Source organism: Crocodylus siamensis, chromosome 4, assembly GCF_052110815.1.
Source record: "Crocodylus siamensis isolate JL-2025a chromosome 4, ASM5211081v1, whole genome shotgun sequence".
NCBI lineage: Eukaryota > Metazoa > Chordata > Crocodylia > Crocodylidae > Crocodylus > Crocodylus siamensis.
In genome coordinates this window covers 73,199,378-73,205,504 of record NC_143398.1, presented here as the reverse complement: position 1 = coordinate 73,205,504, position 6,127 = coordinate 73,199,378, and the positions used below count along the sequence as shown (strand labels likewise).

Sequence of the window (6,127 nt, the reverse complement as noted above, 5' to 3'; positions counted from 1 at the left end):
CTGTTTTTCTCACGACAGTGTTCCTTGGACCCAGGCCTGGATTAATGTATAGGCAAACTAGGCACATGCCTAAGGCCCTCAGCTGCAAGTGGGGTTTGGGGGGGGTGTGGTCCTTCCCACTTTGGGGTGGTGGCACAAATGGTCCCATCCGCCTTCCCTTCCCTTCCTTTCCTCGCCTCCTCCGCTGGCCTCAACACTTTGGCAACTGCTTTCTAGCGGTGGCTCCAACCCTGCCCCCCGTGGGTGGCAGCACCAGGGCGGGGGGTGGGGGTGGTCTTGACCAGCCCAGGTTCCACAAGTTTCTTTGCCTAGGGTCCGTTAAAGGGTTAACCTGGCCCTACTTGGACGCTACCACTGATAGATCCCAGGGAACATGTTACAAAGCTTTCTCAGGAAAAGGGTTGTGGCCATGGAACTTCTACTGCTAGGGAGCAAGCTGAGAACAAACTTTTATGTTCCAAGGCTCACCTCTTTGGACAGCTGTTTTCCTATCAATCATACAGGGTCAACTGGCTCATCTTGAAAAAGGCACCCATCAACTCAGAACTCTTCAGGGTGGGTGAAGGGAAAAGAGCTATCATGGATTTTTCTTCCAGTACTGCCTCTAAACTGTGCCTAGATACTGTGCAGGGGGTACTTTAAAACGAAATATATAAACAGCACAAGAGTGTTCAAAGTGGTTATAATGAGTGGTCAGATAGAGAATACAAACTCTGCTCTGGTGCACTGTCAGATGTTTTATTTGCTCTTTACATAATGATCAACAACATGAGGAAATCATATTGGCACAGTTTGGGGCCAAACAATCATTTACTAGCTATGCACAAAAATGAAATGTTGAGTTACTGTTAATGACACTGGTAGCTTGCAAACCCTAGCACATAGTGAGCACCATTAGAGAACTGACAACCTATTTAAAATGATACTACCTCATTTCAACATGCTGTGAGACACAATTATATAGGATAAAAGTAGCCAAATTGTGACTTGTGGCTTCTGGCTAGTTTAAATGCAGCTCCTGAAGAAAGAGAGATAGTCTTTACAGAGACCTGTTGGCTTGAAATTATCCATTTTTTATTTTCTTCTTGCTTATTAAATCAATTAAAAATATATTATTGCACCTGGGACACCTACATAGAGATCACTGACTAGGGCATGCTCATCTGAAAATGTATGTCCTACAACTCTTAGCCACGTCAAAACTTTTATTTTCAACTAGAGAGGTTAGGAAGTTTGGGCGCCCTGATACCAGATCATAGATTTGAAATCACGGTGTCATTGTGACTGGTGGTGGGGCATTTCCATGGGGACTTTGTAGGGATGGACAGAAGGCAGGGAGAGTGGTGGGGATCACGGGGACAGATCTTAAAGCAGAATAAGCCCAGGAATGCTCAGGAATTTTTCCAGGCCTTTGGTCTTTCAGCTGCTTTTCTGCTCTGGCACCTTCTTTCTTTACTTTTGAAGTTATGGTGTTCAAAGCATCTTGCTGATGCGTTCCCACAGCAACTCTATGTTTGTTGTAGCTGAAGGAATAGCAGAAGATGGAGCGCTCTTCAAGAAAAGAAGTAACTCTTGCAGACAGAAGAGGGATGGACACCACACTGGGGAGGAAAGGAATAAAAAAATCAGTGGAGGTCTTTCTGATATGCCACATAATTTAGAAAAGAGAAAGGTTTTGGAGAGAGACTTGTTCCAGAAATACTCCTGTAGAAAGAAGTGAAGAAGTCCCTGGAATATAGAAATCTCCATCTAACATCTTAATGTGGAAGAAAAAGGATAGTGAAGACCACCAGCTGGGAGAGGGATATTGCTTCTCTAGTTTCTAACATATTCTACAGCTGTTGCATCCCCCTTCCATCCTCTGCTGCCACAATCTGGCCAGGATGCACCACTTTGTCTTCTGTTAATTTTCTAAAACTCCACGTTATATGCTACCATTGTGGAAGGCTGAACACGGGTCTTCATGCTTTAAATCACCCCTTATGTCAGAGAGGGACCCACGGATCACAAAAGCCTGAGGCGGCCACTGAAATGAAATCTTTGCTTGTTTAACAAGAACGACTCCTGGGTTTTTTAAGGCTAAAATAGGACAGAAGGCAAATAATAAAAACACACTACTGTCACTTGTCACCTAGCTAAACATGCTGAAAACAACCAGGGTAAAATAGCAGCCACCAAATGATAACCAGAGTCATTACTAGCTTTAGGCTATCACAGTAAACAATGTACTTTCCAAACATACAAATGAATATGTTTTAAATTGTAATGAGCTCTGAAAGAGCATTAGTGCCATGATCCTGTTGGCTTCCAAGTAAACCCTTAGGGTGCTTACAGATGTGGAAAAAAAACCAAACCAAACTGCTTTACTTTCAGCTCAGCACACCCCTGTGCCCAGTGCAGCACATGCCCAGAAGAGGCATCGCATGAGTTTGACCCAACTTATGCAGAGTCTGTATAGCTCACATGCTTCAAAGGGGCTTTTTGGAGCTTTTATCTAATCACTGATTGAATCAGTGCCAAAAAGTGCCGAAAAGCCCCCCCCCAAGCACATGAACTATATAGATGCTGGGGAGCTGGGTGAAACTGATGCTATTCCTCTTCCGCATTGCTTTTAATTTTCTTTTTCACATCTGTCAGCAGCCTTAAATAATTTGTTTATGCTTAACTAATAATAATGTTTTGCTGCTCATCCTTTTTTTTTCTATCCTGACACTCACCAAGTTCTGTGATGACCTGTCCTGAGTTGCACTCCATTCATTTTTGTGTAAAGACTAAAAGAAAATAATTCAATGTGTAGGATATTAGTGACTTAACCAAGCTGTTTGGTGGCCTCTAGGGCTGGTCTGTACTGCAGCAGCAATGGGTTCTGGCATGCCTCAACCATGCCCCACCCAGCTGTCTTTGCTGATGTGCTCCAATCCAGAAGTTTTCCAGTAAAGATCCTCTCAGGCACACCAGACAACACAGGCTAACAAGTGGGCACTGGAAAAGAGCCCAGAGCAACCTCCCCAGCAAACTTCCGGGTTTGGAGTGGGCCTGCAAGTGGGTGGGGTGTAGTTGTGGTGTTTTGAGGCTTATCTTTCCCAAGACCTGCTGCCACCATGGTGTAGACCAGTGGTAGGCAAGGGTTTTTGGCTGGAGTGCCAAAAAATCTACAATGTCTACCTTGGAAGGTGCCGGAGTGCCGACATGTCAGAGCCTGAAGCAGCTGTTTGCAGCCTCCTGCCTGCAGCCCACAGAGCCCTGTCTGCTTGCAGTGGGCCTTGCAGCCTCCCAGTTGCCTGCTGGGAGTAGCCTGGGCTCTGTGGCTGGCAGCAGCTGCTTAGAGCCCGGGCTGGCAGTGGTGTGCCGAGCAAAATGCATGCCATGCTCAGCACGCATGCTGGGGGTTGCTGACCTCTGGTGTAGACAAACCCTTCAAAAGAGGCTAAGTGACTTAGGAACAGATGTCCCACTGACCTACAATATTTAGACAATTTTGAAAATCCTACTATGATATGCATATCAATATTACCAAAAATGGTGCCTATCTAATGCACTAGGTACCTTTGACACCAAATTAAAACAAAAAAACCCCCACTTGTCGAAAGGAAGCCAAGAGTTGCTGAATTTCGCTCCTCAAAGAGCCATAACACATGGAAGAGAATAAAAAGTGGGAGTGAAAACTGGAAGGCAGAAGGGAAGAAAGGTAGAGAGTACAGAGGGAGAAAAAAAAGAAATCTAATATTCGGTGCTACCATCTGTAGGTGATGGCAGGTTGATCAAGGTTACCATGGCAAGCAATGATTCATGAGCAGAATAATTTCAGCCATGTAAGAAAAAAAATCCCCAGCCATTAAGATTTCCAACTTGAACTCCTGGTTAAATAAGCTATTTGTGCTTAGACTCAATAGCTGAGCCTTAGTACAGCATCCAAAAGGGACTGCGCAGGAGTACTGCAATAAGAATGTAATTGGAATGGATTTGCTTTGTATAATTGTCACAAGGCTGGACTTTTGTGCCACTCTATCCTTGCACTGCAATTATTTCCCGAAGAACGAAGCATCAGAATTTGAGTGCCTCATACATTCTGTGCAGCGCGGCATACTGTAATATCTTGACCTTTTCAGCGTTCTATAAATCGACTGTCTAGCCATTTCTGTTCTCTCTTGTTTACAGCCCTGGTAACCTCAGGAGAAGAGGTAACACTGGGCAGCTCTGAGTCATCTCTTCTATGTTTATCAGCAATCTCCGAATCACTTGGTCTGTCTCTTGAAGGCCTGGTGGAAGCTACATATTGTATGCCAGAAATGCAGGAATAAAATCTGTAGGCTGGCTTGGAAAATCCATAGTTGGTGGTCTGTCGTGGTTCATATTGGTTGACTAGAATTTATGATAAATTATGATGGCAGCATGATAAACCTTCAGTTAAACGTATAAGACATATAACCTCCAGCAACCTAAGTGTGTCTGGTTGATTTAAGTGCTTTTCTAAACACAGAAAAGGAAAGCAAAATACAATTGAAGGGACACCTCTCATAAATGAAGACGTTGTGGTAACACAAAGACAGAAGATGGTTACCTGATATATTCTTAATCTGAAGGACCAATACACTGCAAATGAAACCTTGTAGAAAAAAATGTCCTGGCACTCATCAAAGAAAAAAAGTATCAGCTGGTAAAGCAATGCCTACCTGCCTACTGCTAGTTCTGATAAGGAGTTCTATTAACTTCCTGTAAGTTCAGAGGATCTAGAACTATGGTAGCTTAAACACAAATGGCAATGCAATACTGCTCTGTCGGAGTATTTCAGAATGTGTAAATTATGTCAAGAGTACCAGCTTAGGGGCAGAGATATGCATGAGGATTCCCTGTTTAGGCAACAGCTGTTGTGCAAATCCTTGTGAGCAGCTGGGGTGCCTTTTACTGAATTTTCAAATGGCAGCATACCCTAAGGTGTGCCTACTAACACTTCTCAGGGGCTGGTATTACAGATTCCTTTAAGTCAAGCTTTAGTCCAGACATGGTACAGAGACAACATTTACTGTTTCATTTCCTATTCGCTTACGAGGGGATAATGTCCGTACTCTCCAACACTTGAAGCTACTAATCATTAAATATTTCCACCTCATTTCAAAGAGGAGGAACCAAATATCCTGACATGGCTCAGATTATTTCTCTCAAACCAACTCCTGGGGGTTCTTACAGGGGATAGATCTTTCATTTCCAGAGCCTTGCCTGTGTGGTTCACTCATATTCCATATATTATTCAATATGTATAAAGATGCGGTGGGGGGGGACTGCTGACATAATAGAGGTGGGATTGCCACGAATATATGGGCTGCAACAGAATCGAATTCATGGTCTCAGCCCTGGTGTTTAAAGGTCCACAAGATTCCATAGCCATGATAACCCATAATAGGTGCATTCTATGAGCACATTAAAACTAGATATCAAAACAGGGAAAGATTTATGTTTCAGAGTCAGCACTTTCACTAGAGCTGGACTTATATGATGAAACTAACTACCTGAAGAAATAAAAATGGCCTTGGGCATCTCTGCATCCAAGACAAAAAGCTAGAATACTTTTCTTTCACTTTGATTCCCTCAAAATGCTCTTCGTTTATACAATGAAAATTATTTTTAAAATGCACTGTACATTTATGAAGTTACTTCTAAAAGGATGAGGAGGGGAATAGTGAATGATACAGGAAAACCTGGCTTACCTAGGTCATCCTCCAGAACATGAGACTACGTATTAATCAGGAGTCATTTGAGAGCAAATTGTTCTCAACTTTCCATACGCTGAACAATTCTGCATCTGTACTGTCCTCAATCCTTCTGACTTAAGGCAAAGTGACCTAGGTTAGGACTCAAACTCAAAACTATTAGTAGGTAATCTTCCACATCATGGAATTGTCTAAAACACCCAGGCACAGTTAATTAACTAAGAATGGAATTTCTGCTGAAATCAGGTTATGTGGCCTTTGTGGTTTAATTGTATAATTTACATAATTATTAACATTTCTGGCCATAAGAAACTGTAATATAAACCAAGAGGCACAACAAATCTGATCATGAGTATGTTTCCTAGGGGAAAGGAAGGCCACAACTGAGTACATTAAAATAAAGGTACATTAAAAAATTG

The 6,127-nt window shown here is 42.8% G+C and overlaps 1 long non-coding RNA gene across 1 annotated transcript in view; it reads right to left on the bottom strand.

Moving 5' to 3' along the window:
- Positions 1-733: 733 nt before the first annotated feature.
- Positions 734-6,127, bottom strand: part of LOC149865869 (uncharacterized) — a 157,201-nt gene continuing 151,807 nt past the window's right edge. The window contains exon 4 of the long non-coding RNA XR_016441559.1: positions 734-1,601. This is a non-coding gene — a long non-coding RNA (uncharacterized LOC149865869). The remainder of the gene's footprint in view (positions 1,602-6,127) is intronic.